This window comes from Suncus etruscus, chromosome 14, assembly GCF_024139225.1.
Source record: "Suncus etruscus isolate mSunEtr1 chromosome 14, mSunEtr1.pri.cur, whole genome shotgun sequence".
NCBI lineage: Eukaryota > Metazoa > Chordata > Mammalia > Eulipotyphla > Soricidae > Suncus > Suncus etruscus.
Window position 1 is genome coordinate 40,924,635 of NC_064861.1, and position 13,682 is coordinate 40,938,316.

The following is a 13,682-nucleotide window of genomic DNA, read 5'->3' on the forward strand; positions in this document are numbered from 1 at the left end:
TTGTTAACTGTCACTTTAAATCTAAGAAAATTGTTTCTGAGAGTATCCATGGTAATTCCTGTCAGACAGCATGAAGACAGTAATTATATAATTTGAAGATATTTTTGTGTTACGTGGGGTTTGAAGTAGGTTTCTTTGAGATGATTAAAATGTTCAAATGTAATACATTAGTTCCTATGAGTTCTGATATCTCCTATCTAGGTCTTTGCTCTCTAATCTTAAAAGATCTAGGTCATATTTATCTACCTTGGCATGATTCACTATGCCTTAAGATGTGTTCTCTTTCTATGCCATTGTCAGCAAACATGATGCTTCTGATTTAAAAAGGGAAATAGATTTATAATGAACAGTGACTTGTTTAACTTTTCATTGTTACAAAATATTCATACTGTGTATTCTAAAAGCGTTTTCTCTTGTAGTTTTATCTTCAAAATTCTGTGAATCAGAAAAAGAAAGAGAAGAACTCCCTATAATTTCTGATATCTGTGTTTAATAAAATTTTCTAAAGATGTGATAGGCATCTCAAATGTAACCCAACCAAAACACAACTCCAATTCCTATCCCAAACTTATTTCTCAGTCTTCATCTCATAAACTATTATTCTTTCAGCTGTAGATTGAAAAGATATGATTTTATGTTCTTCATCATTTTTATACAGATTGCTTTTTAAATCCTTTCTATTCCATCTCCGAAAATAAATGCCCAAATTTGTCTTCTTCAGCTCTACCACTTTCTCCTTAATCTAAGTCACCTTCATTTCTGATTTAAAGTACCAAAATAGCCTGTTTTTTTTTCTGTACTTCTTATCTTACTGTGATCTGTTTTGCATCCAATATTGAAAAGAATCATATTGTGAATCAGCTGGGGACTGGGAAAGAGATGACAAAAGGATGCAAGAGTCCAGGGCACCATTCCTAATACTGAACAGACTGACTGGTCTCCTAAGAACAACTGAGAGTAACACAGAATTTTTTTACTACATAATTCAGATTATGTCAGCTTCCTTTGTTATTTTTAGCATAAAACTCCACAATTTCTTCCCTTTGTTAATCTGTTCTTGCCTAACTCTTAACCTATCTTCTCATGGAAAACACCACATTTCTACCAATCAAGCTCTACTGGCTTGCTTTGTTTCTGTAAGACAAAATTTTGTTTAGATCCTGATAACACTGAATTCACTCCTGGGCTCAGAGATAAAGTACAGTGTATTTGCATTGCAAGAAGCTAACCCTGGTTGAACTTCAGTACCCCAAGTTGTCCCCTGAGTGCAGAGTTCTAAGCACAACAAGGTGTGGCCTGAAAACACACACACACACACACACATACACACACACACACACACACAACTGTGACTTCCTTGACCTTGAAAACTCCCTTTTTGCTGTTTAACATTCCTTTTGGTTGTGTTTTAAATTCTCAGTTGAAACTTAGGTTCCTCAGAAAGGCCCTTTTTGGACACCAAATTTAATGACCCTGAGAAATTTTCATTCTAATGCTCTCTAATTAGTTAATAAATCATTTAAATGTTTTTAATTTTTTTCTTAGCTTGATTATCTGTCTCATATTGGGGACTAAACTATCTTATTCAGCATGATATCATGAGAGTAGAGCATGGAATGACTGGAACATTAATAACTGCTTATGAATCATATTGCTTATAAATACATTGTTACACCTGAGTTTCTCCTGCCCCTTTTGAAAGGCTATTAATACGAATAGTATACAGATTTAAGACTCAGTGCAATTAGGCTCAAATCCCAGTACTTTACTGATAGTGTAAACTGGTTTTAAATCTTGTAAGTTCATTTGTAAAGATAAAAGAATATTTAGTGGGCCCGGAGAGATAGCACAGTGGTGTTTGCCTTGCAAGCAGCTGATCCAAGACCAAAGGTGGTTGGTTCGAATCCCAGTGTCCCATATGGTCCCCTGTGCCTTCCAGGAGCTATTTCTGAGCAGACAGCCAGGAGTAACCCCTGAGCACTGCTAGGTGTGACCCAAAAACCAAAAAAAAAGAATATTTAGTAGTGGTACTACTACTTCTACTACCATTTATAGTTAATAAATACCAATTAAAACCATTGCTGATATTGACACTAGTGACATTTCAGCAGCTAATATTGGTTGAGTATGTGACAAGTAGTATTCTATGACTTACATTTAAATCAGAGATGTTCAAACTTATTTAATCTACTGCTACATTTTCAGAGAAAATCAGCCTCCTTCCAGAAATCTACTTTCCTTAAGAAAAAAAATAATCCCCAATTGACCTGAGACTGCTAATACCCAGCTGTATCATTATAGACCCCTTCATTTCACTGATTTTGGGAAATACTATTTAAATCTTAAAACAATCTTATGTCATAAGTGAATTGTTAACAATACCTATTGAAAAAATTGCAGTAGATATAGCTTACATATGGGGTGGGTGGATGCTGCTTTGTTACTCGCGGGGGTTTCAGTGGAAGTTCTGGGGGTTAGGGGATACTACTTTTCTGGGATCCACAGTTTCAGTTGTCGTAATGCTTCACCTGGTGGCCCTTAGCTCAGGACCTTAGTTGTCAGCAGCCATGAGTATGCGTGTATGGGGGATATGTAGTTGGAGCCCTTGTTTTTCAATTTGGATCCTATACTGAAAGCGGGTTATGCTGGTGAAGATTGTCCCAAAGTGGATTTCCCCACAGCTATTGGTGTGGTAGTAGATAGAGATGATGGAAGCAAGCACACTGATGGAAGTAGATGGTAATAAATGCAAACATGGTGGCCCCACATATTACATAGATACCAGTGCCCTTCGTGTATCAAGGGAGAATGTGAAGGTCATTTCACCACTAAAAGTTGAATGGTTGAAGATTGGGATAGTTTCCAGGCGATTTTGGATTATACCTACAAGATGCATGTCAAATCAGAAGCCAGCAACATCCTGTCCTCATGTCAAAGGCACTGTGACATACTAGAACCAAGAGAGAGATACTCACAGAGTTAATGTTTGAACACTATAACATCCCTGCATTCTTCATTTGCAAAACTGCAGTTTTGACAGCGTTTGCTAATGGTCCTTCTATTTGGCTGATTTTGGATAGTGGAGCCACTCTTACCACTGCAGTTCCAGTCCATGAAGGCTATGTGCTTCAACAAAGCATTGTAAAGTCACCTCTTGCTGGAGACTTTATTATTATGCAATGCGGAGAACTTTTCCAAGAAATGATTATAGAATTGATTCTTCCATATATGGTAGCTTAAAATGAAGCTGTTTGCTAAGGATCTCCAGCAAACTGGAAAAGTAAAGAAGAAATGCCACAGTTACAAGATCATGGCACTATTACATGTGTAATTGTGTTACCCAGAATTTTCTAGCTTTATACTTCAAGTATCAGATTCGACTTATGATGACCAACTAGCTGCACAGATGACAACAGTTCATTATGAGTTCCCCACTGACTACAGTTGTGGGTTTGGTGCAAAACAACTAAAGATTACTGAGGGATTTTTTTTTGACTCTTCCAACATAAAGGGATTATCAGGAAATACAATGTTGTGCTGGGAGCAGCTTGGGTCCCGGCAACTCTAGTGGGGGAATACCCTATGAAAGGGAGTGGGTGAACACAAAACGGTCGAATGAAATAAATATAAAATAAATGAGAAGTGAGACCACACAATGTATGAAGACCCACATCCTGGCAGACGTGACAAAATTTAATCTCCATTTTGGGTGTATATATATGGCAAAACCACAGTCTTAGGCTAGGAAGAAATTTCCACGTTTACAAAAGGTGGGAGTATAGAGAAAAACAAATATTAACAGTAGGACTGTTGGTATTTACATAATAATATGACTGGCTAGGCAGCCCAGGTGGAAAGGGTCTATCTAAAAAGTTAGAAGGAAGGAAGTAGCATAATAAAAAGGAGAGGGTTGCTAGATAGAATATTTTATAGCTAAACCAGTTTTACAGGTCTACAGACTAACAGTGAGAAAATTGAAGCTGCTTTTTGCTATTGTGTTAGCAGAAAGCTAAGTTAAAGAAATGTAAGTTTTGTAGCTGGCTAGTATGTACAGAGATTCAGAGCGAACTTGGCTGACTGGCTTTAGATGTAAATATGGCTGACAAGGAGAGAGGTAGCTTGACTTAGTATAGTTTTTGAAGCTGGGATTTCTCTGGGCAAAGAATTTGATTGAGGTCCTATTTAGGCCTGTAATTTTTCAAGGGAGAAATGAACCAAATATGAAGGGAATGTAATGTCAGTACCATGACATGAATCTCTGAAATATTGCCAGTAACCCACATAGGGGCAGAAAACATCTACAACCAGTCTGCTGGACAAACATTTCTTGGGGAATTATCAGTTCTCTGCTCCAGGAAAATCCGGGAATACATCTGGGGAGCTTACTGACTTCTTTAATGGAGATGTCTTATGCCAGGTCCAACAATGTTGGGAGTCAATCATGTTGTCACAACAAGCATTGGAATGTGTGTTATTGATATCAGACCAGGTCTATGGGTTTGTGATCGTGGCAGGATGAAACATGCTAATACAGAGCTTTACAGACAGACTGAAAAGAGAGCTCTCCCAGAAAACTCCCCAAGTATGTGGTTGAAATTGATTACAAATAACACAACAATGAAATAAAGGTTTAGTTCAATGATTGGTGGATCCATTCTAGTTTCTTTGGGTACCTTTCAATAAATGTAGATTTCCAAACAAGAATAGGAAGGAGGGAAATAATGTGTAGAAAGGAAATGCCCTTAAAGAATCCCATATCTATACCTTCCTCCTTTATCACCTTATGTTTCAGAGCTTTAGTAAACTCGGAGGGGGGGGGGGAATCTTTTGTAGAATGTTTATACATTTTTGCATATTTCAATTCCCACTTAAAATTTTTAAGGGTTTACCTAGGTTTATAAATTAAAATAAGTTTGTGCTTTCTCTGGAATGCACTTATTACATTTTATAATTTTGTATAAATGCCTTTTTTTCTATTTTACTTTCAGTAAAATGCTTTTCAACTTGGTTTAGAATATTCACAGTGGATTGGAGAATTGCTTTTTATAACCAGTCAAGCCTAATGCCTATGCTTTTTAACCTTAGGTTTATAAAGTAAAATAAAAATTGCTAGCCATTCAAAAATTTTTTTAAAAAATTACATAAAGTCACACAACTACTGTTTAATATAGCTAGGAAAGAACCAGCCACTTTTCCTAACTACTACTGCCTTCTTCATAGTGACAGTATTATAACACTGAATAATTATTACTTATTTGCATCTTGATAATGTACCATTGTCAGAGTACATGTGATACAGTCTGTAGTTAATAGCTAATACATTGTATAGTGCCAGACACAGAGGCACTCAATCCATGTCTAATGTATTCACAGAATGTCAAAAGCTCATATATTGGCTCTTATTGGTCAGGTTTCAGAACATGTATTTACAATGATTATGTATTAGAATAAACTATATCTAACATTAACTATATAACTAGTACACTACCCAAATTAGCTGGAAAATGTCTGCATGCATGGATATAAACATATAATAGCAAATTTTAAAAATCTATCTTATTTTGTTATTATATCATAGCCATAATTTTATTGATATATGTATTAAAGTGATATTGCATCATAACATTATGAATGTTTCAGGTATGTGTATCATTGAAAACCAACATTTGTATGCTTTAAATTAAGCTTATTACTGAAAGTTTAGTTTTATCCTTCTGTGTCACTTCCCTTTGTACTGAATATCATCTTTCTCTTCTTTGTTAACCTAGATTGTTCTTATAGTCTGAAGTTATTTTTTATTTAGCTTATTTTCACCATATGTTATATATGAGCGAAATCATTCAATGTTCTTTTTCCCTACCTTTTTCTTTAAACATCTATAAGTTGAAATCCATACTTGTTACAAATATATATAATATATAATCATGTCTTATAAGTTGATGTAGTTATTTTGGCTTTTATTTTCATGATAGTAACATAGTGGCCATCTCCTGTTATCATATCCTGGGTTTGTTATCTGATATCACATAGTCTATGAGTATTACTAGGAGTGGCCCACTTAGTACTATTCTTCACTGGGAGTAGCTCACTACCAGTGCCAGTATTGACAAAAACAAACAGGAAAATAATTCTTTAATTTCTAGATTTTCAATTTTCTCTTCTACTTCATGGTTCAAAAACACCCTAAGTTATCTTTTATAAGGGAACAGATTCTTCTAATTGAAAATTGCTACTGGTATAATTCCAATAATTTGTATGTCATTTTTTGCTGTCTTTATATTTTGCTGTAACAAAACATAAAAGAGAGGAGAAAAAAGAATATAATCTTTTAGTGAGAGAGAGATGAGAGAAAGAGACTGAGAGGCACTGGGGTAGAGGGGAGAGAGAGAGAAAGAGGAGAGAGAGAGGACACCCTACAGGTTGGCTCTCCACTGGTTTGTCTTCTCCCCACCCCCCACTCAAGATATATTTTTTTACCATTTTTTTTATTTTAATTATGACAACAAAGATGCAAAGAAAGAGGACAGGGTAAAGTTACAGTGGAAGCCCAATCACCCATAAACAGAATTCTCGGTAGTCCCATCGATGATATCCCAGCCTTGAACTTTCAGCCAAAGAACATTAAGAAAAACAAAACTGAACCCATGTACAATACAATTACTTTGTCCCTCAAATCCCCAGTTGTAGTACATACTATTTCTTAGCAGCACACAATATAATCTAAAGACATTAGACTTATGTAACTCCTTAAACATTGAGGGCAAAGTACATTTCTCTTGTTCCATGCACGTGCTTATTAGTTTAAGTTAACCTCAAAAGTTTTAGTGAGTTGTTTTTCTTAAGGATTGGAGTCAAGCACCGTGGTTACAAACATGTTTGTAGTTGGGTTCCATTCATAAAAAGTACACACCACTTTTACCAGTGCAACCTTCCCAGCACCAATACCTCCATCTCACTCCTCCTCACCCCCTGCCTGTCTTTGTGACAGGCATTCTATTTTTCTCACTCAATACCATTTTCATGATAGTTGTTAGTGTAGTTTCTCCTCTAATTGCACTTCCCAATCTCTGTGGTAAGCTTCATATCATTTGCTGTTTCTTCCAAACCTCATCTCTATTGTCTTTGAGTATTACTACCATACTCTTCATTACTCTCTAAATCCCCCTATTTTTCTCTCTCTCTGACTCATTTTACTCAGCATAATAGTCTCCATTTCCATCCATGCATAGGAAAATTTCATGATTTAATTTTTCCTAATAGTTGCATAGTATTCTATTGTGTGTCTGTACCACAGTTTCTTTACCCACTCATCTGTTGTTGGTCATCTAGGTTATTTCCAGATTCTAGCTATTGTAAAAAGAGTTGCAATGAACATAGGAATGCAGAAGGAATTTTTGTGTTGTGTTTTAGTGTTCCTAGGGTATATTTCTTAAATTGGTATTGCTGAACCATATGGAAGCTCAATGTCTCGTTTTCATTTAGGAATATCTATATTGTTTTTCAGAATGGATGGACTATATGCCATTCTCATCAGTAGTAAATGAGAGTTTCTTCTCTCCACATCTCTGCCAGCATTGATAGTTCTTGTTCATTGTGATGTGTGCCAGTCTCTGTGCCATGAGATGGTATCTCATTGTTGTTTTGATTTGCATCTCTTTGATGATTAGTGATGTGCAGCATTTTTTCATGTACCTGTTGGTCATTTGTATTTCTTCTTTGAGAAATTTTCTGTTCATTTCTTCTTCCCACTTTTTGACAGGGCTATATGTTTCTTTTTTCTTGTTAAGTTCTGTCAGAAGCTTGTGTATCTTAAAATGTTAGCCCATTCTCTGATGGATATTGAGAACTATCATAACAAAGTGAATGAATGAGGAAAGTAGAAAGCCTGTAGAGTACAGATTGGGGGTGTGTTGGGGAGGAGGGAGATTCGGGACATTGGTGATGGGAATGTTGCACTGGTGTAGGGGGGTGTTCTTTACATGACTGAAACCCAACTACAATCATATTTGTAATCAAGGTGTTTAAATAAAGATATTAATAAAAAATAGTTTCTCCCATCCTATGGGTGGCCTTTGTATACTAGTTACTATTTCCTGTGAGGTATAGAAGCTTCTCAGTTTAATGTAGTCTCATTTGTTTATATCTGCTCTCACTTGTTTGGACAGTGTTTTCTCCTTCAAGATTCCTTTAGTTTCAATGTAATGAAGTGTTTTACCTACATGTACTTCTATATACTTTATGGTTCCAAATCTGATATCAAAGTCTTTAATCTATTTAGGTTTGACCTTTGTGCATTGTGTTACATGGAGGCCTAAGTTCTCTTTTTTTTGGCATGTGGCTGACCTGTTGTGCCAACACCACTTGTTGAAGAGGCTTTTCTTGCTCCAGTTTTTTTCTTGTAAAGTTTCGTCAGTGCCCTTTATATTTTGGATATTAGCCCCTTATCTGATGGGTGTTGGGTGAGTAGTTTCTCCCAAATGTTGGGTGGCTCTTGTATCCTGGGCACTATTTCTTTTGAGGTGCAGAAGCTTCTCAGCTTAATGGATTCCCATATGTTGATCTCTGCTTCCACTTGTTTGGATAGTGCAGTTTCCTCCTTGAAGATGCCTTTAGTCTCAATGTCATGGAGTGTTTTACCAACGTGTTGTTTTATATACCTTATGGTATCGGGTCTGATATTAAGGTCTTTAATCCATTTGGATTTTACCTTCAAACATGATGTTAACTGGGGGGTCTATGTTCACTTTTTTGCAAGTGGCTAACCAGTTCTGCCAGCACCACTTGTTGAAGAGGTTTTCCCTGCTCCACTTAGGATTTCATGCTCCTTTGTCAAAAAGTAGGTAATGGTATGTCTGGGGAACATTGTCTGAGAACTCAAGCCTATTCCACTGATCTGAGGGTCTGTCTTTATTCCAATACCATGCTGTTTTGATAAGTACTGCTTTGTGGTACAGTTTAAAGTTGGGGAAAGTAATGCCTCCCATTATCCTTTTCCCTAGGAGTGCTTTAGGTATTCGAGGGTGTTTATTGTTCCAGATGAACTTTGTAAGTGTTTGATCCATTTCTTTGAAGAATGTCCTGTGTATTTTTAAGGGGACCACATTAAATCTGTATAATGCTTTGGGGAGTATTGCCATTTTTATGATGTTAATTCTGCCTATCCATGAGCAGGGTATGTATTTCCATTTCCATTTGTCCTCTCTTATTTCTTGGTGCTGGGTTTTATAATTTTTTTTTGTATAGGTCCTTCACGTCTTTGGTCAAGTTGACTACAAGATATTTGAGTTTGTGTGGCACTAATGTGAATGGGATTGCCTTCTTAACTTCCTTATCTTCCCTATCATTATTGGTGTATAAAAAGGCCATTGATTTCTGTGTGTTAATTTTGTAGCCTGCCACCTTGCTATGTGAGTCTATTGTTTCTAGAAGCTTTTTGGTAGAGTCTTCAGGGTTTTCTAAGTGGAGTATCATGCCATCTGCAAACAATGCGAGCTTGACTGCTTCCTTTCCTATCTGGATTCCCTTGATATCTTTTTCTTGCCTGATCGCTATAGCAAGAACTTCCAGTACTATGTTGAAGAGGAGTGGTGAGAGCGGCTAGCCTTGTCTTGTACCAGAATTTAGAGGAAAGGCTTTTAGTTTTTCTTCGTTGAGGATAATATTTGTCATTGGCTTGTGGTAGATGGCTTCAACTAGATTGAGAAAGGTTCCTTTCATTCCCATCTTGCTGAGAGTTTTGATCAAGAATGGGTGTTGTACCTTATCAAAAGCTTTCTCTGCGTCTATTGATACGATCATGTGATTTTTTATTTTTCTTGTTGTTGATGTTGTGTCTGATGTTGATAGATTTACAGATATTAAACTATACTTGCATTCCTGGGATGAAGCCTACTTGGTCGTAGTGTATGATCTTCTTGATGATGCATTGGATCCTATTTGCTAGGATTTTGTTGAAGATATTTGCATCAGCATTCATCAGGGATGTTGGGCTGTAATTTTCTTTTTTGGCAGAGTCTCTGTCTGGTTTTGGTATCAAGGTATTGTTGGCTTCATAAAAGCTGTTTAGGAGTGTTCCCGTTTTTTCAATTTCATGGAAGAGCTTGGCTAGGATTGGTATTAGCTCCTCTTGAAAGATTTGAAAAAATTCATTTGGAAAACCATCTGGGCCTGGGCTTTTCTTTTTGGGCAGATGTTTGATTACAGTTTCAATTTCCTCAGTAGTGATGGGGGTGTTTAGATATGCTACATCCTCCTTACTTAAATGTGGAAGGTTATAAGTGTCTAAGAAATTTTCCATTCTAGGTTCTCATGTTTTGTAGCATAAAATTTCTCAAAGTAGTCTCTGATTACCCTTTGGATCTCTGCAATATCTGTCGTGATCTCCTCCTTTTCATTTCTAATACGGGTTATAAGATTTCTCTCTTTCTTTGTGAGTTTTGCCAGTGGTCTATCAATCGTGTTTATTTTTTCAAAGAACCAACTTCTGCTTTCATTGTTCTTTTGGATTGTTTTTTGGTTTTCCACTTCATTGAGTTCTGCTCTCAGCTTTGTTATTTCCTCTGTTTCCCTATTTTTGGTTCCTTTTGTTGGTCATTTTCTAATTTTTTGAGCTGCGTCATTAAGTTATTCAGGTATGCCACTTCTTCCTTCCTGTTGTGTGCTTGTAGAGCTATACATTTTCCTCTCAGGACCGCTTTTGCTGTGTCCCATAGATTCTGGTAGTTTGTGTCTTCATTATCATTCGTTCCAGGAAAGGTTTGATTTCCTCTTTGATTTCATCTCGAACCACTGGTTGTTCAGTAGCAGGGTGTTTAATTTCTAATTGTTATAGTTTTTCTTCTGTGTGCCTTTGTAGTTCACATCTAATTTCAGAGCCTTGTGGTTAGCAAAGGTAGCCTGCAAGATTTCTATCCCCTTGATTTTATGGAGGTATGTTTTATGTATCAGCATGTAATCTATCCTGGATAATGACCCATGTACATTGGAGAAGAATGTGTATCCAGGTTTTTTGGTATGGAGTGTCCTATATATATCTACTAGTCCATTTTTTTATTACTCTTTTCTGGGCTAGTATGTTTTTGTTGGGTTTTATCTGGTTGACCTGTAAAGTGTTGATAGGGCCGTGTTGAGGTCTCCCACAATTATTGTGTTATTATTGATTTCTTCTTTCAGATTTGTCAGTACTAGCATTAGATAATTTGCTGGTCCCTCATTTGGGTGCATATATGTTTAATAGTCTGATTTCTTCCAGTTGCACATATCCCTTGATTAGTATATAATGTCCATCTTTGTCCCTTACCACTTTTCTAAGTATAAAGTTGGTGTCAGCAGATATTAATATGGCCACCCCAGCTTTTTTGAGAATGTTGTTTGCTTAGATGATTTTCCTCCAGCCTTTGATTGTGAGTCTATATTTGTTCTGACTATTCAGGTTTGTTTCTAGTAGGCAGCAGAAATTTGGATTCATCTTTTTGACCCATTTTGCCACTCTGTGTTTTTTAATTGGTGAAAATAGTCCATTGTCATTGAGGGAGATGATTGTCATAGGATTTAATTCATCTTTGTAGATAAGTTTGCTGTGTTTGTTGGTCTCTCTTGTCAGTTTTTCCTTTAAGGCTGGTTTATCATCTGTGAAGTTTCTGAGCTGTTGTTTATCCATGAAGCTATGTATTCTTTCTTCAAACCTGAAAGTGAGTCGGGCTGGGTGCAATATTCTCGGTGAGGCATTCATTTCATTCAGTCTTGTCATAATATCCCACCACTGTGTCTGGCCTTGAGAGTTTCTTGTGACATGTCTGCTGTAAGTCTTAGGGATGCTCCTTTGAATGTAATTTCCCTTTTTGATCTTGCTGCTTTCAGTATTCTATCTCTATCTGTGGGATTTGTCATTGTAGTGAAGATGTGTCTTGGGGTGTTTTTCTTTGGGTCTCTTTTAGCTGGTACTCTTCAGGCATGCAGGATTTGATTGCATATAGTCTATAACTCTGGGAGAATCTCTTTGATAATGTCTTTGACAGTTGATTCTTCTTGGAGATCTCCTACCTGGGTCTCTGGGACTCCAATGACTCTTATGTTGTTTCTGTTGAGTTTATCAAAGACTTCTATTTTCATTTGCTCGTATTCCTTGAGTACTTTTTTCATTGCCTGTTCATATGTCTTAAGGTTCTTTTCCAATTTCTTCTGCTGTGTTGAGTTTTTCTGCATCACATCTTCCAGTACTCCGATTCTCTCCTCAGCTGCTGTTACCCTCTGGCAAGGCCATCCATTGAGGTTTTTAGTTGAGCTACCGTGTTTTTCAGATTTGTTATTTCAGTTTGGAGTTTTCTGATTTGTGTCTTTGTGTTCTGTTCAGATCGATCTATGCTTTCTTTGAGTTCTACAAACATCTTCCATATTGCTATTTTAAGTTCCTTATTCAAGAGGTTAATCAGGTGGTTTGAATTTATTAGGTCATCCGAGCTTTCATCTTCATTCTCTCTGCATGATGTTTGCCTGTGAGGTTTCCCCATTGTCACACTTGTAATGTGGTTTTTCCTGCGTGTTGTGGTCGGGTTCATTGGTTAGAAAGAGTGCTCTTCTGCTGCCTCTACTTGACAGTTTTTTTGGGGGTGCGCTCCCTAGCCTCTGAGGAGACCTTCAGGTATTCAGAAACACAGACAGGCACAGGAGAAGTTTCCCTTGGAGTCCTCAGAATGATCAAAGCACAGCAGGGCGAAGCCTTCGCAGGCCAGAGAGCTAAGCTTATTGGATGGCGACCCCCACAGCCAGAGTTTACTCACTGGGCAGCTTAAAAATGCAGTTTTTTGGGGGGTGCGCTCCCTAGGCCTCTGAGGAGACCTTCAGGTATTCAGAAACCTCTTTATCCATTCTTATGTTCTTGGACACTTGAGTTGTTTTTAGATAATAATAGTCTTACTGATAAACTGGCAAGAATATATGCTCAAGTTTGAACTGGGAACTTAAGCTCTAAAAATCACGTGTATATATGAAGTTTATTACTATTCAGTTTTGGCCATAGACTTATAAGAGATGCATAGACTTATAGATAAGATATGGCACATTGGTTTTGAAAACAAAACAATCACAAATCAGGTAATTATTTTTGGAGTCCTAGTTTTTTGTGCTCAGGAGTCTGGGGGTCCAGTTTTAGTGGTACTTCCTTGGCAGTAGATAATTGTTTAAACCTGGCAGGTTGGGAGCCATCAGGAACACAATGAAACCAGAGATGTGAGGTAAGTTGAGGCGGAGTAGTGTGTATGTGGTACCAGGTTAGAAATCAGTACTCTACATCACTCACCTTTTTTATCACTATATCCCTTAATTTATTTTTTTTACATTTCTATCTATCTTCTAGTGTCACTCATTTTTTTAACCATTGAAAATGAATATGTTTAAATATATTTCTAAGATGTACACACAAGCAATTGCACAGAATTATTGTATACTAGTTAGGGTACTTTCCTTGCATGCAGCTGATCTGGGACCACATATGTTCCTCTGAGCTCCACCTGGATTGATGTTAGAGCACACAGATAGCAATAATCTTTCAGTAGGGCTAGGCGTGACACTCCAAAAAAAATTATCAATATAATTACACAGTCTTAGTATATCATTAAATTCAATTCACTAGGATTTTGTTAAGAATTTTTTATCTTCAAATATACAAAAGGATATTAGAATAT

At 36.8% G+C, this 13,682-nt stretch overlaps 1 protein-coding gene and 1 pseudogene across 1 annotated transcript in view; both read left to right on the top strand.

Annotated features, from left to right (window-relative positions):
• PHKB (phosphorylase kinase regulatory subunit beta) overlaps positions 1 to 13,682 on the top strand; it is a 273,872-nt gene that overhangs the window by 7,735 nt on the left and 252,455 nt on the right. The gene's annotated exons all lie outside the window — the stretch shown is intronic.
• On the top strand, positions 49 to 4,746 carry LOC126027504 (actin-like protein 6A; annotated as a pseudogene).